This window comes from Dipodomys ordii, unplaced genomic scaffold (assembly GCF_000151885.1).
Source record: "Dipodomys ordii isolate 6190 unplaced genomic scaffold, Dord_2.0 Scaffold105, whole genome shotgun sequence".
Taxonomy (NCBI): Eukaryota; Metazoa; Chordata; class Mammalia; order Rodentia; family Heteromyidae; genus Dipodomys; species Dipodomys ordii.
The window spans coordinates 2,219,124-2,233,352 of record NW_012267321.1 but is presented as its reverse complement, the minus strand read 5'-3'; the positions used below and the strand labels follow the sequence as shown (position 1 = coordinate 2,233,352).

At 52.6% G+C, this 14,229-nt stretch overlaps 1 pseudogene; it reads left to right on the top strand.

The window, feature by feature from the left end:
- Positions 1-855: 855 nt before the first annotated feature.
- Positions 856-9,782, top strand: LOC105994190 (annotated as a pseudogene).
- The last annotated feature ends 4,447 nt before the right edge of the window (positions 9,783-14,229 follow it).

Here is a 14,229-nt window from a genome sequence, read left to right as displayed (position 1 = left end):
ATTTTTCTCCACATTTGCAGCAGAGTCCACAGAAAAGCTTTGGCCCTGAAAAGTGTGATCATTTCTCCCCAGTAGAAAGCAAGCATTTCCTTTTTTTTCTTTCTTTTTTTTTTATCTGGGCCAGGCCCTAGACAACACACACACACCTGCGACCTCACTGAACTCTCAAAGCAATTGTACAAGGTGCGAAGCTGGTTCACAGCGTCAATCCTGTGAGGCACAGCACAAGGCAGAACCTAAGATTAGAACTTCAACTGGGTATCTGATGCTTTTGCTCATTGGCTGGTGCTCTACCACCAGAGCATTTCCTTATGCAACAGTAGACACAGCCCGGCCCTTCTAATTTGGTTCAGTTCTCACCCTAATTCCCCTGCTGCAGATGTGAAGGCCCAGGTTGCTTGCTGTGTTTCTGACTCTGCCCCCACATGGGGCTGATCAGCTCAAAGGAATCAGGATAAGGGACAAATCCTCACAGGTTCACCATAAAGGATGCTACTGAAAAGATGTGTATGGCAAGGCCCCGGGAGCCGAGTGTCTTGTCTACACTCCCTACACTCCACAAACCCTCACATCTTCACCTCTCTGGAAGCTCTCCAAAACCTCTCGTTTTGTTCTTTTTTTTTTTATGCAGACTTCATTAGATGGGGAAGACTGTGTCAAAGTGTGATCAAGCAGAAAGGGTGTGACAGGGTGCTGACAAGGCCAGGCTGGGGGACTAGCAGCGGCTACACCTGCACCCTGTTGTCACGTGAGGCTGAACCCATTCCGTAACGGGTCTTGGGATGTACCATCAGACACTGGTCAGGATTCTGCTGCGATGGATCTGAGATGTAAACACTGGGCACAGTAGTTACCATGGCCCTCTTCAGAAACAAAGCTCAGGTTCTATGGCCTGCATTCCAGAGGGAGTTAATGAGCCAGAAACTGTGCACCCAGAACCACTTGTACAGTCTCAGGTTCCCGTTCACCCATGGTGTTGCCCACAATGTGGCTGAAGCTGCCCCTCTGTTGTCATTGTTATTTTGAGAAAAGATTTTACTATGTACCTCAGGCTGGTTTTGAAGTCACGAATCTTCCACATCAGTCCAATGAGTACTGGGATTACAGGTGTGCATCAGCATACCTGACTTTTGTTTTTGTAGTAATACTATGCTATTGTTTGTTCTCTCATCATCACCATTAGCCACAAGTCTTGTGTTTAAATGCCTGCTCCACCAGCCATCCTCTTACTTCTGTGAGCTGGCCAGAGGTTCTGCCTTGTGCTGTGCCTCACAGGATTGACGCTGTGAGCCAGCTTTGCAACTTGTACAATTGCTTTGAGAGTTTAGTGAGGTCGCAGGTGTGTGTGCGTTGTCTAGGGCCTGGCCCAGAGCATGCATGCATGCATGCTAGGCAGCGGCTGCTACTAAGTGGAGTATGTGGTGTAGTAGCCAGTGGTGGGCAGCGTGTCTGATCTTACGTGAACTCAGAAAGTGCACTGTTTCTATTGAACTGTGAGCTCCAGGTCAGAGGAGGACATGGTGCGTGTGCTAAGTGTCTGCTCCCAGCACTGTGGAGCTCCCTTGAGTCTGGGATTACTGACATTCTCCCTCCTTGTTCTCTCCTCAGCTTCACCTCAACAGCATCAAGAAGCTGTCCACCATCGCCTTGGCCCTAAGAGTGGAAAGGACGTGAAGTGAACTCCTCTCCTTCCTTACAGGTGGGTACTCGTGGGGCCCAGTGCAGTGGGGATGCCTGGAGATGGCTTCTGCTTAATAAGAGAAGCCCATGGCAGGGGTCCTGGATGATGGGGTACAGAGGCTGAGGTGCAGGTAGACAATCTTTATGTACTGCAGGACTGTGTTGAGGGGAAGGCTGAGGAAGAGAAAGGTGGAGGCAGGATGTCCTCTCGAAAGTCTGCTGGAAGGCAGCCGCAGACCCGGAGTGAGACTCCCAGCCTGAGACCTGCTTCGGGCTCTGCCAGGTGGACACAGTCTTGTGACTCGTACTAGAGACATGGGGAGCATTCAGTCCGCTTAACACCTAAGTGTCAGCTGGGAGGACAGTCTCATCAGACAATGTTCTGCCTGCCTGGATGGAAAGAACTGGGGCTTGGGATGGGGGGAATGTGGGAGCTTCAGACCAAGAGCTGCCAGGTATCTAGACACATGGGGCTCAGAGCTCCAAGGAACGTTAGGTCCCTTCTTTGGACTTGCTGCCTGGGAGCCAATCCAGTTGCATGTGGCAGGTGCCATGTCCGTTGGGAAAAGGTGGTGCTGTCCAGACAGAAAAGCAGAAGCCTCAGCCTCACGCCTGTAGAACATGCATGACTGGTTTTGTAAGTGATTACTGCAGCATGATTGTGGGGTCGAGCAAAACGCCAGGCTGGCATCTTAAAGGACAGCAGTGTAATATCACGGTTCTGGAGGTGGTACTCTGAGTCCTGGGTGCTGCGCTTCCTGTGGTGAGTCCTAGGTCAGAAAGGAAGAATCCCAGAGATCCCTGTGCCCTGGCCTGCCCTGCCCAGCCCTGAGGCCTGAGACTGTGGCTGGCTTGGCGCTGTCTTCGGTGGGAGCCAGGCACAGGGGCCGGTGGTTGGGGGCAGACTGGGGGGAGGGGACAGCCTGCAAAGTCTCCAGGAGGCAGTAGCTGAACCAAGTCTGAACAGATAGAAAAGGATTTTTGGCAGAGAACAGTGCTGAGAGTGTACGCTGTACCTGAACAGGAAATCTGCTTGCCACAGTGTTGCACAAGATGAGACTCAGTCTCCCCTCCCTGAGGGGTGTAGAGTGGCCCTGTCACTCAGTGCTCCCCCACACATCCCCAGCTCCTATCTTGTTCTCTGTGCTGGCCATATGGGAAAACTGTGGGTACTGACAGCAAGCTTGTAATCTTGGAACTGGGATCCCAGGGTACCGGGGTCCCAGGGTGGGCTGTGATGGGAATGCCCCGCCCCTATAGACACCATCTACACTGAGGATGAGGTCCTTCTGGCCCTGACTGAGCAGCTGGGAACCTTTACCGGCCTGGTGGGGAGTCCAGAGTATGTGCACTGCCTGCTGGTGAGTATAGCATGTGGGGTCCTCACTCCCATCCCCGGAGCAGAGACAGAAGCCATGGAGCAGGGTTGGTAGGGGGGCTGGGTGCTGTCCAGGGGGATGGCCTCAAGGCTGGAGGACTGAGCAGAGCATCAGTGCCACCCACACCTCCCCTGCCCCTGCAGCCCCCACTGGAGTCGCTCGCCACAGTGGAGGAGACATTGGTGCGGGACAAAGCGATGGTGTCCTTGCGGGCCATCTCCCATGAGCACTCACCCTCTGACCTCGAAGCCCATTTCGTGCCCCTGGTGAAACGGCTGGCGGGGGGCGACTGGTTCACTTCCCGCACCTTGGCCTGCAGCCTCTTCTCCGTCTGCTACCTGTGAGTGTCCAGCGCTATGAAAGCAGAGCTCTACCAGTGAGTCTGGGGCTCCCTTGCCACGGTCTGCCCAACTGCCCCTGTCCTGTCCCCTGGGGTCAGGTCACCTGCTGGGCCTCAGTGGCAGTCCCCTCCCCCTCCCATGTGAGTGTGAATGCACAGTTACCCTACCTGCTGCTCCCTTGAGCTGCCCTGGCCGAAGGCCCACCTCCTAATCTTCCTCCCATCCTGAGTGAAGCCTCCTATGCCCTGGGCAACAACCATGGCACCCAAGGGTCCACGCCCTCTGATCTCTCCTGGCTCCTTGAATTCTTCCTGCCCAGCGCCACTCAAGATCCCCAGGTACTTACAAAACCTCTGTTCAGATAACACCCCCATGGTGGGATGGGCCACAGCTTCCAAGCTGGGGGAGTTTGCCAAGGTCCTAGAGCTGGACAATGTCAAGAGTGAGATCATCCCCATGTTCTCCAACCTAGCTTCTGATGATCAGGTGGGTCCCTGCTCCGCCTTTCCTCCTCCCCCCCTTTCCCCCTCCCTCATTCTGCCACTGGGCCCTCTGCCCTTATGCCCCATGGACACTCAGCACCCCTTCTGCTCCCCAGGACTCCGTGCGGCTGCTGGTGGTGGAAGTGTGTGTGAACATTGCCCAGCTCCTACCCCAGGAGGACCTGGGGGCCCTGGTGATGCCCACACTGTGCCAGGCGGCCAAGGACAGGTCCTGGCACGTCCGCTACATGGTGGCCAACAAGTTCACTGTGGTGCATGAGTCCTTCAGTGCACAGGCAGGGCCAAGGCTGAAGGGAAGAGGGACGCGTGTCTGTCCTGCATGGGAGCGGGCAGCCTGACGTCCGTGGGCAGAGAAGCCAGGGCTGGATCTTGGCAGGGTCAGGGGTGCACATTCACACTGGGAAGCTGTCACTCGCCCTGCTTTGTACAAGGCAAGGACCTGGAAAGGTGGGAAAGTGAAGCTCTCTGTCCTGGGCTCCAAGGGAGACTCTTGTCCTACCCAGGAGTGGAAGCTGCAGACAGACAAGGAGCTGAGGTAGAAACAGGACTGCCCACCAGCACTCCATACCAGTTACACTGGTAAAACAGCATGAGGCCCTTGGAGGGCTACCTTTGTGTGTGCCCTTAGTGTGGACCCATCGGCTCTGCTGGTGGTCAGGAGCAAGTGGTGCTCAGGAGCAAGTGTAAGGCATCTCTGGCAACCAAGAAAAGGCAGAGTCACTAGGCACACATTCGTCCAGACGTGTGTTCATACTGGCAACTGGGGCTGTGAACTGGGGTCTTGTGCTCGCTGGGCAGGTGCCCCCCTTCTTGAGGCACACCCTACCCTTTGGATTTATTTTTCAGCTAGGATCTCCATCTTTGCCTAGGCTAACCTTGGACTCCAATTCTCTAACTCTGCCTCCTGCATAGCTAGCTAGATTGTAGGTGTGAGCTGCTGTGCACAGCCCATTTTATACATGTGTACTGTTATTATAGAGGGGATACACAGAGGGATTACAATGGCATGCATGAGTCAGAGAATGCGGACATTTCCTTTTGTACAGTGAGTGTCTGCTGTTCTCTCATTCCCTCCCAGTCCCTCCCTCCCATCTCTACCCACGAGTTGTGCAGTTCATTTTCATCAGTGTCCTGTGAACTCCATGGATGCACTTTTCTTTCTATCCTTTTTCCCTCCCTGTACCCTCCCAAAGATAACATGAGAACAGACTCTTTATGAGATAAAGAACACAGAAGTATAAAAAGCTAAAACCAACTTGAGGAGGAGATGGGGAAAAACCAGTTGTTTAAAGATATAGGTGGACCTGTTGCAACAATGAGAAGTACAAGTTTTCATGTCCAAAATGAGCTTTACAACGTTGGTGTGGGGGGGAAAGGGGGGGAAGGAGAAAGATTGGGATTGGGGGGGAGGGGGGAGGCTGGGAAGGGATGTGAAGGGTAAACAAAAGGAGGAGGCTGCAATGCTTGGTAAGAAATGTACGCATTATCCTGCCCATGTAATTGTAACCCCTCTGTACAGTATCTTCACAATAAAATAAAATTAAAATTAAAAAAAAACAAAAGCTAAAACCAAAAAATATATATGTATTTTGTTTCCACATCTTGGGTTTTGTTTTAGTATGTGTAATATTTTATATAAATATGAAAAGACGCTTAGGCATTGGGCCTTTGTGATTCTCTCCTAAGACTACTCTCCTTTGGTCTCACTGTGTGTGAGTCTCTGGAATCCTGTGACATTTGTCATATCCCAGTGCATTTTAGATCTAACTTCCTTATATCAGAGAGAACGTGCACCATTAATCTCCAGTCTTGACTTACCTCACTTCTCAGGATTTGTTCTAGTTCCATCCATTTCCTTGCAAATGACATTATTTTATTCTTTCTAATGACTGTGTAAAGTACCATTGTTCACATTTTGTGGGTCCACTCATGTACTGTGGGGCATCTGGGCTGTTTCCATATCTTGGCTATTGTGAGTATTGTGGCAGTGAACATGGGTGTGCAGGTGTCCTTGTCATGATGCTCAGTGTAGATGCCCAAGAGTGGGTGGGAGGGAAAGTCTGTGTGTAGTATTTGGAGGAACCTGCAGACTGCTGTGCTGAGTGGCTGCACTAGTTCACATTCCCACCAGGTGCACAGTAGGGCTCCTTTTCTCCACATCCCCACCAGCATTTGTTCGAATTAAAAATGCTGGCCAATCTAACTGGATTAAGATGGAATCTCCGGGTTGTTGTGATTGTAATTCCTTCATGCCCAGAGATGATGAGCATTTCCTCATGTGTTTCTTTGCCATTCTTCCCTCTTCTGAGGAGTCTCTCCCTAGCTCCCCTGCCCATTTAGTGACTCAGCCCACTATATTTTAGTATAAATGTAAAAGCAGGAGACTCTTCATCGCTGGCATGTTTGTGGATCCGGTCACAGAAAGCCCCATGTGAACTAAGGTCTGTGGTTTCGGCGCACGCTGCTGGAGACGAGGGCTGGCTCTGGGGAGAGCAGCCTGCCCCATCTCCACACCTGCACAGCTTCCGCCTAGATTTTGGCCTCAATAGCTGAGAGAGGCTGCCAGACCCCCTTTCACTCCACACACCCCGCCACTTCCTGGTCCTGGGTTTACAGCTCCAGAAAGCAATGGGGCCTGAGATCACCAAGACAGACCTGGTGCCCGCCTTCCAGAACCTGATGAAGAACTGTGAGGCCAAGGTGAGGGCCGCGGCCTCCCACAAAGTGAAAGGTGGGTGCCCGTGACCCATGCTTGAGGAGGGGTGCTCAGGGTGGAGATGCAGCCGGCTCCATCTCATCCCCCACCCTGGCCCACAGAGTTCTGCAAGAACCTCTCGACAGATTGTCAGGAGATCGTGATCATGACCCAGATCTTGCCGTGTATCAAGGTAATTGGTTTGGCAGAGGGAATCAGCTGGACAGGAAAGAGGGCACAGAACAGGCTGTGGAAATGCCCCAGGCACCTGGGTCACAGGCTGCAGCCAAGGAGATGGAGGCATGGACCCTGCAGCCCACCCTCATGCCCCCTGCCAGTCATGTGCAGAAGAGGCTGAGGCAGGTCTCCCTGGGCCTCCCTCCCTTGTCCCTCCCAGGAACTAGTGTCAGATGCCAACCAATATGTGAAGTCAGCCCTGGCCTCCATCATCATGGGCCTCTCTCCCATCCTGGGCAAAGACAACACCCTCAAGCACCTCCTGCTCCTCTTCCTGGGATAGCTGAAGGACTAGGTGAATCTCCCCTCCCCTAGCCCCCTGCCAAGGTGATTGATGGCTATCATGGAGTCCAGCGGGGGGGGGGGGGAACAGGGGGGCTTCTGAGCTGAGTGATGAGTCATTGTGTGATGGGTAAGCATGCACATGTGGGGTTGATCAGAGCTCACAATCTAGGAGGCAGAAGCAGTTCAAACTCTTTCTGTCATGGAGCACCTGCTGTGTTTGCCCCGGCCCTGCTGGATAGTGGGGGCATGGCATGGATGAGGCTTGCCCTGGAGGCAGGGCTGTGCTCTGGTGGGATCTCATGTCAGTGGAGGGAGTTGAGGTGACAGGAATGAAAGGGGCAAGTCTCAGTACTGGTGGGCCAAGTGCCATGACTCCGCCCTCCTGGCTCCAGCCTCAATTGGGTCCTGACACAGCTGTCCTGGGCAGAGCTGGGGCTCACCTTTCTTCTCCCACTGCATTATTTTTTCTCATGATTCCTGCAAGTTCTCTCAGAATGACTGCAGGTGTCATATGATGCCCAAGCCTCCATCACTTAATGTCAAGTGTGGCTCTGTATGTAGCCTTGTCACTGTGTCCCTGGGGCCAGGTTGGGGCTGGGCAGTGGCCCTGGGGAGATGACAGGTCTGTAGGGTGTTGCTGTGGGGTGGCACTCCCCTCCCCCCATTCTGAGCCGCCTTGGGCCAGGCATCACTGGAGCCCCATCCTCTGCAGTGCCCGGAGGTGCGGCTGAACATCATCTCCAACCTGGACTGCGTGAAAGAGGTGATCAACATCCAGCAGCTGTCCTAGTCACTGCTGCCCGCCATCGTGGAGCTAGCCGAGGATGCCAAGTGGTGGGTGCAGCTGGCCATCATTGAGTACATGCCCTTGCTGGCTGGGCAGCTGGTGCATGATCCAGGGCATGCCGGGTACGGTGGGGAGGGGAGAGGAGGCAGGCCAGACTCCCTCACCCTTGGAGCCCTCACCACCTCTCCTTATGTCAGGGAGTGGAATTCTTTGACGGGAAACTCAACTCGTTGTGCATGGCATGGCTGGTGGACCATGGTGAGTCCTGCCACAAGGAGCTGGCAGCCAGTGGGTGGGGCCACGCAGCTGTTCTGTCTGTGCCCTGCCCCCCGCTGTTGGAACCCTGGGGAAGGTTGGTGCTGAGCCATGACCCACTCTAAAACTCCCCTGTGGCCTTCCTGTCCCCCTTGCAGTCTATGCCATCTGTGAGTCAGCCACCAGAAACCTCAAGAAGCTGATGGAGAAGTTTGGGAAGGAGTGGGCACATGTCACCATGATCCCCAAGATGCTGGCTATGTCTGTACACCCTAACTACCTGCACTGCATGGCCACCCCCTTCTGCATAAACATGAGTGTGGCCTGCACCACACCTGCATTCAGGTGCCAGCTTGCCAGGGGAGGGGCATGGCCGGCCCCACCGTTAAACCATGCTTGGGAGTGGAGAGGCTGGGGCCAGGGCCAGCGGTACACTTCTGGAGCTGGGTGGGCTCCAGGCCTCCGGCACCCTTGGCCTGGGCGTGGGTGAGCTGGTGTGAGACACATCGTTGGCTGCGTGTTCAGAGTTGAACTCATTGTAAATCATAGTCGCAGGGAGGTGTTGTCAGTTGTGCACACCGTTACCATGCCGGGCCCAGGTGGCAGGCGCTGACTGTACTGATGATGTGCCCGCGCTTGGCCAGGTTCTGTCGGAGGTGTGCGGGCAGGACATCACCACCAAGCACATGCTGCCCACCGTCGTGCACATGGCAGGGGACCCCGTTGCCAAGGTCCTCTTCAATGTGGCCAAGTCCCTACAGAAGTTCGGGCCCATCCTCCACAACAGGTGAGCTGGGACTCGCTGTTCTTATGCTCCTCTCCAGCTACACTGTTTCTTCCTTTGTGGTGATACAGAGGGTTGATCTCGCTAGGCAAGCATTCTGCCACTTGAGCCATGCCCCCAGCTTTTTGCCTTTGTTATATTTCACAGAGTGCGTGTGTGGCCCAGGCTGCCTGGTCTGTGCATGCTGCTCACACCACTGGGATAACAGGTGACACAACGCCCACTATTGCTAGGGCTTCCTCAGTGACTGGGATTCCAGATGTGCACCACTGTGTTCAGCTGCCACTGCTCCCTGCTGCTTCCTCCCAGTGTCAGCTTCACTGTAGACTGAGGAGTCAGCAGTGGCCGTGGTGAGCCTTCTGGGGAGGGGGATGTGAAGGGAAGGGAGGGGAAGGATGGCTCAGCATCGCTAGTCATCTGGAGATGCAAGTTGTAATTCCACAGGGAATGGCCAGGCCTGAACTGAGTTTCCAGCTGTGGGCCCCATCAGCTTCATGCTCCAGCCCTTTCCCCTCTGTTTCCAGCACCCTGAAGAACGAGGTCAAGCCAGTCCTGGAGAAGCTGACCCACGACCAGGATGTGGGCGTCAAGTACTTTGCCCAGGAGGCCTTCACCGGTGCGGGATGGTGGTGGGTGGGCGGTGGCAGGTGGGAGGGGTAGTGGTGCCCGGACAGGGGCCCGGGAGGGCCAGAGGGTGGCAGTGCCAGGCAGGCGCTGGAGGGCCAGACATGCTGGTGGATGGGTAGGGTGGTGGGGCCTGGGCAGGGGCACAAGAGGGCCAGGCTGGGCTTCAGAGCCGACCTATTCCTGTTCCTCCAGTTCTGTCTCTTGCCTGATGCTGGAAGAAGAGCCAGTGCTTGGGCCTCCAGTGCCCAGCCTCTGGCCCACCCTCGGCTCAGCCCTCCCTGAGATCCTCCCTCATGGAACCAGTGTGTCCCTGACAGCCCTCCCTGTGCTTGGCCTGATCCCAGACCTGGCCCCACCCACGTTCCCTGAGCCACCTGGGGAGACGGCGTCCGGCCCCCTCCCAAAGGCTGAGGGACACGCAGTAAGATGGACAGCAGCCAGGAGGAAGGCGCCACTCCTGCCCTGTAGGGAGAGACGTGAGCATCCCGGTCACTGCCTCTTGCTGCTGAGATGGGGACCCCATCCCCACCTCCCTGTGACCTCTCTCCCCTCCCTCCACCCACCCTTCACCCCGGTGGTTTATTTGTGTCAACTGTACTGTTTATATTTTATTCCTTTTTTCCCTCTTTTCACAAAGAAATAAAGGTGTAGAAACAGTTGGCCCTCAGGTTTTAGTGGGTGTTGGGGGGAGTGTCCTGGGGCCTTGGTCTCTGCAATTTTCTGTGAGGAGACTTAGTCCTAAGCACTCACACTGAGTATCCTGACCCCTAGGCATGCTGCCTACTGTGGCAGAGCTGGCCAAGGACCCGGGCTGCCTCCTATTATTCACATCTTCCTACTGCTCAAGTCCTCTTACTGTTCACTGAGCAACACCCCTGCCCTGGGAAAATCATCCATTTTTTTGATGAGCACATAGCATTGTCTCAAAGCCTCGGTTTCCCACTGGGTACCTCAAGCATGCCCAAGGCCCCTGTGTCCAGGACATCAGTGTGAGTCTCCTTTACAATTTTATATCTTTTTTTTTGGTTACTCATGTGGATTGAACTTGGGTCCTGGCTGCTGTGCCTCAGCTCTTCATTGAGGGTGAGCACTCTACCACCTGAGCCACAGCCTCACTTCTGGTTTTCTGGTTGTTTATTGGAGGTAAGAGTCTCATGGACTTTCCTGCCCTGGCTGGTTTTTAAACCATGATCCTCATATATCAGCCTTCTGAGTAGCTAGGATGACAATAGTGAGCCACTGGCATGTGGCTAGGTTTTTGTCTTTTAAAGTCTGGATTCTTCCAGAGAAAAACATATTTACGTTTCTTGTCTGGCTTGTTTTCCTTACCAAGATGTATGATGAATTCCAGTTCCATCCATTTTCCTGCAGGTGCCAGGCTTTGTTCTTCATGGAAAGTTGTTTTTTAGCAGAACAGACAAATATACAAGATAGAAAGGAGTAGATGGCAATAGAAAGTATATTAAAAATTTGGAGCTATTTGGTGGTGGGGAATTGATATACAACATAAAGCTGACAGTATTTTCCGTATCTGTATACACCTGTCCGAACTATAAAGCAGTGACCCGGCTCTACCCTGTGCCTGTCAGCCAGGAGGGAGAGCTGGCCCGGCCCAGTTATAAACCTACACTGCATAGAGATGACACTTCACCACCCAAGACTGAAAACTGAAAGTTCAGGGTGGAAAACTGCCCCAAGCAAATGGAAACTGACCTGAAAGGGAGCCCCAGTTGCTTTTCCCACTAGAGCAGGGGTGACATCAAACCCAAGTTAGGTTGATGAGATGAAGACTGTCACTCTCTACTGACAGACAGCGAGCCACCACACAGATGCCTACTGCTGCCCCGGTTTCATGAACTAGTACTACTGGATGCCATGAACCCGTAAGTCCAGGCCAAGTTAGAATGTTGGCTTAAGACCCCCTCTCATCAAGTGATAGGCTATGGAGCCCAAAGTCGCCATAAGACTTAAGGATCAAATGAAGGAACAAGTTTACAAATTCAAGAATCAAAACAATACCACAACTTTCCAGAACCTCTGGTATGAAGCAAAACTTCTCAGGGAATTTACAGCTGTGGGGGCCTGGCATGAAAACAGTCAGATGTCTCAAATGCAATCAACAATGAAGCACAGTCTAAAAGCAAACCCAGAACAGTGGATAGAAAGATAACCATAAGGTCTGGGAAGGTAGCTCAATGGTAGAGCACTTGCCTTGTATGCTTGGGGCCCTGGGTTGAATTCCTCAGCACCACATCAGGGGAAAAAAAGCCAGAAGTGGCACTGTGGCTCAAGTGGCAGAGTGCTAGCCTTGAGCTGAAGAGATGATGGACAATGCCCAGGCACAGAGTTCAGGCTCCACGACTGGACCCCTCCTCAGAAAAGAGAGATAATCATAAAAATCAGCATAGAGCCAGCCAGGCACTGATGGCTGCTCACCACTAATCAGAGCTACTCCAGAAGCACAGATCTTAGGATTGTGGTTCAAAGGCAGCAGAAATGTCCATGAGGCTTTTTATCAATAAACTATCAATAAGCTACTTGAGTTGTGGCTCAAGTGGTAGCACACTAGCCTGGAGCTAAAGAAGCTTAGCAACAGTTCCCAGGCCCTGATTTCAAGCCCTAGGACAGGCACACACATACACACACACACACACACACACACACACACACACACACACACACACAAATCAGGGTAAAAATGAAAAAAATGGAGTTTAAAAGAACAATGTAAAAAAAATCCATGAAAGAAGCTGAGCGCTGGTGTTTCATGCCTGTAATCCTAGCTACTCAGGAGGCTGAGATCTAAGGATCATGGTTCAAAGCCAGCTGAGGCAGGAAAGTCCATGTGACTCATCTCCAATAAACCACCAGAAAACTGGAAGTGGTGACTGTGGCTCAAGTGATAGAGTATTCGCCTTGGGCTAATGAGCTGAGGGACAGTGCTCAGGCCCAGGGTTCAAGCCTCAGGACTGACAAAAAAAAATCAAGAAAGGTAAGAACTTTCCTTGATAAGATAGCTAAGACTGACAAGCCTTCATGCAAGAACAGTGGAGACATCAACTAAGAAAACTAGAATGTCATAACAGTTTAAATTCCAGTTGTCACTGGGAAGTATTTTAGAAACTTAATCCAACACATTAGAAAATATACAAGAAATGGATTCACTTCTTTGCTTGTTGGACCCATCAGGTTTGATCCAAGATGATTTTAGTCACCTAACTATATCTGTAATCAAGCAGTAAATAAATTCACTGACAGGTTCCACCAGGTGTTCAGAGTTACCACCAATACTCCTCAGACAGGTTCAAAAACTAGGAAAGGAAGAAGGCTACCAAACTTCCTCTCATATCAAAATAAGAACAGACTAGAGACAAGATTAGACACCTATTTCCTTGAAGAGCACAGATGTAAAATATTTAATATAACATACCTGCAAGTAATTTCAACAATGCATTGAAAGATCATGCACCATGCCCACGTTACATTCCACCCAAAACTGCAAGTGTGGCTCAACCAGTCCTGGATCATTTGAAGAGTAAGTCCCTGGACACCTGTGGCTCACACCTGTCATCTTAGAGACTGAGGCTGAGATCTGAGGATCACAGTTCAAAGCCAGCCTGGGCAGAAAAGTCCAGCAGATTCTTCAGTTCCCTACCAGAACACTGGAAGTGGCACTAAGCTCCAAGTGGTAGAGCACTAGCCATGAGTAAAAGAGCTCAAGGACATCACCCAGGTCCTGAGTTCAAGCCCCACAACTGATTTCCCACCCACACCCGCCAATAATTCATTATGACAAGGATCCATCTGCTTTAAAGGTTTCTCTGCCAAGGCACTATCAGCTGTAAGAAGTGAGTAGTTAGGGATTTTAATGACGTAGAAACAATGGGAAGGTAGATACAGTCTGGTAGGGACATGACAAGGCAAGGTGTGAGCAGTGTACAATAGTGGCCACCATCATGCCAGGACTCGGGTGTGACCCAGGAACAGAAGTCACATGGCACCTGTGCTAGGTGTCAGTCAATGGTTACTCCCAGATCTGACCTGGCGTGAGCACTTCCCCCAAAAACTCCTCAGGACAGGACTTTCTTGGCCCTTCCGGATTCCGCTGCTTTGATCACAATGGCAGCGCTTCTCCAGGCTGGTTGTTTTGCGAGGATGGCAACCACAGTGTGGCATGCTCTACCAGCAGGAGGTGCACAAGAGGTGGGGCCAGAGCCCTCAAGCTAAGGGTGCAAGGTGTGGGGGGGAGCTGACCTCCCAGCCAGTTCATGGGCTGAGTCGCACCTTTGTGTCACAACCCATTTTTCCTGGAAGGCTTTGTCAGGAGCTACAACTCATCCCCAGGAGTGAGAGTTGAGCGTGTCTCATCCCTCCTTCATATTGAGCATAGTCACCAGGTGCTGCTGTGAATGAAGCCAAGTCAGGAGCTGGCTGTGAGCGCTGGCTGGCAGGTGTGCTGCAAGGGAGAAGGAGTCGGGGGTCCGGCCACCTCATGGCAAGGACACAGGGGACAGGAAAGAGATTGGTACAAGATGGTGGCACAGAACCTAGGGTGCTCAGGAAGAAAGGAGGAGACAGAGATGGAGAGAGATGTCCTGAATGTGTGAACTCTCCAGAAGTAACGAGTCCAGGCAGGGCTGCATGTCAGCATGATGA